Here is a 2,687-nt window from a genome sequence, read left to right as displayed (position 1 = left end):
GACAGGGGCTTTTACACAACAAACCAGGAAACGGTCCAATTATTAGAGCTCGGAATCAACTCCATTAATTTACCCTCCCTTTCAATAACATTTTCGAGCGCTCTCACTGTGTGGCAACTGCTATGCTAGGCGCTGGGGTAAGACACAGTCTAGCGGGGGAGCCAGACCTATAAGACAGGTGGCTACAATACTATATGCGATTAGTTCCCTATTAGAGGCGCAGACTATGCGCGTGGAGGGGAGGAGACTAACTTTTCTTGGGAGAGTTCAGGAGTCGCTCTGAGTGGGTGTTTGAAGGAGAGGAGAAATTCCTCAGTAATGCAGACGATTTCAGGCTAAGGGGGTAACATGGGCCAAGGCACAAAGATTTGAAAGATTAGGCCACATTCGAAGAACAATAGCAATTTATACTGGACCATGGTGTACATGGCAGGGAGAGGTGTGAACTATGAGTCTGAAGGCTAGGCTATGAAGACTTTTGTGGGTGCTACTAAAGATCTTGCACACTCTCTCGTAGGTAAAGGATGAGCCAGCTGTGGTCTTTATGTTGACAAGCGATGGGGTTGCACTGGGGTATTCTAGAAAGTCTACATGGGAAATAGTACCCAGATGCTCTGGAGGCAGGCACAGCACTCAGGAGGTTATTGCAATTGTGCAGGTAAAAAATCATGGCGGCTCGAACTAAGATAGCGATGGAGAGGATTAATTCAGGAAAACATTTCTGAGGAGAGTTAATGAGACTCAGTGATTGATGTGGTGAGTGATGGAAAAAGGACCCAAGAACAATTCTAAAGATTTCTCGCTTGTCAATAGGGCCTGCGGTGACATCATTCACATAGAGACTGGGAATCTAGGATGAGGCGTGTGCTTTACAGAAGGAGAAAAGGACTTCAGTTTGGGACATATTGAGCTGGGAGTGTCCAGTGGTGTGCTGGCAAATGTTCAACTGGGTAATGAGAGAGCCCGGACTTAATGATTTCTGTGCTGTACGAACACCCACCATGGCCAATTGGAAGCTACCAATGTGATGCCAACCCATTCACAAAATTCCTGAAAATGTAACAACCAGTCTGAGACTCATGGCAAGGACCGTGCCAAGTAGTCAGATGGCATTGCTTAAATAATTTTGAGACCACACCACTGGACTGAATCAGCATTTTCAGAACCCAAGATCAAGCAGAACAGGAATTAACTACATGGGACTGAATGAACTGATGAAGGATGATTATGACTTTTGTTTGGAATATGGCCGATGGATTTAAGGAGCCCTTTCTCTTTCCTCTTAAGTTATCTCTACTCGTAACAACTAGTAGATTATACTTTTGTAAATAGGAATGAAACATTCATCTTTTCTCTCTAACTGATCTCTCTAGAATTTGAAAACTCTTATTGAGTAATATTATTTCCGTGGTGATATAATTATTTGCAAAAGTTCGATAAGAACCTGTCCACGGTGTAACAGGACATAGTTGGAAACGTTGCTTATTTAACTAAGATTTTGACTGGAACGTCACATTTGAGAATGATGTGCACAGGATCAGACGTGAGCAGATAGTTTTAAGGAACTCAGGTCACTCCCTGGAAGGCCCAGGAATCTTAGGCTATTTCAGAGACCTCGAGAAGAAAGAATTCGCTCAAATCTATAATATCGCAGTTGAAATTTGGTGGCAAGTTTTTGATTTGGCTTTTTAGTCTCCAGAAGGCTTTCAAAATCTGATGTGAAATTTCTTATGGAAATTTCCAGCAAAGCGAAATTTAAAAGGCCTATGGGTCAATTACCACTGTTGCTGCATTTATGCAAATAATCAGGCCAAATCTAATGAGATCGGACTTGTTTTGTAAACAGAAATCAAAAAAGTAGAAGTGACTGGAGAGAGAAATTGTATGTTCCCATAGAAAACTATAGCACGCCGTTGTGGGTTATTAGATTCTAGTTCTGCTCATTGTCTGTGAGCTGTTTGTCACCTCTTGGTAAACTACATTTCACTGTCTATTTTGTTTTCTACCTGTAACTGTACTGGATCCTGTCATCTCGCACATTTCGTCAGCCCTTACCAATTTCTTAATTCTTCTAATTTCCCTCAATATCGGGCTACAACTCTACAAACTGGCATTTCCAATTTTTCTCCCGCCCACCTGACTTGGTGCCACTGAGAACTAAAACCCGACTGCTCAGATCCGTACTGGGACTCTAGGTTGTCTTGTAGCTGACCTTCCCCCAGGATCTAAGATGCCCTATAAGTAAAGCTAACCAACTCGATATAAACTTCAAAGGAATCATCACCACAGCACATCATAAGTGAGCACCCTTTGAGCCTGGTCCTATGTGGGCCACTCAGGAAGTTCACTGGAACATCTGCATCTTCCATGCTCTATTCTAGAAAATAATCATGCAAACCGAAAAGCAGGAAATCCATTGGATTGCCACAGCTGTCCTCCATCCACCATCTAAAGATGCTTCAAGCCCAGCGTCTAGAAATCTTCTTGATGAGCTGCCCCGTGGATTCATAAACTGGGTTTATAATCAGCTCCAACCGTTAATCTTTGTTTTTCTTTTGTTTCATAGAAATTCCCCTCAACATATGGTTCAGCTGGTTGTTCATGAACTAAAGGTAATCGGATGAGAAATGGACTTAAATCGTTTAGAAGAAAGAAGAAAGACTTTCTCCTTGACCAAACTTTAGTTA

This window comes from Pteropus vampyrus, unplaced genomic scaffold, assembly GCF_000151845.1.
Source record: "Pteropus vampyrus isolate Shadow unplaced genomic scaffold, Pvam_2.0 Scaffold191, whole genome shotgun sequence".
NCBI classification, from domain to species: domain Eukaryota; kingdom Metazoa; phylum Chordata; class Mammalia; order Chiroptera; family Pteropodidae; genus Pteropus; species Pteropus vampyrus.
The sequence above is the reverse complement of the archived record's forward strand: the minus strand, read 5'-3'. Positions refer to the sequence as shown.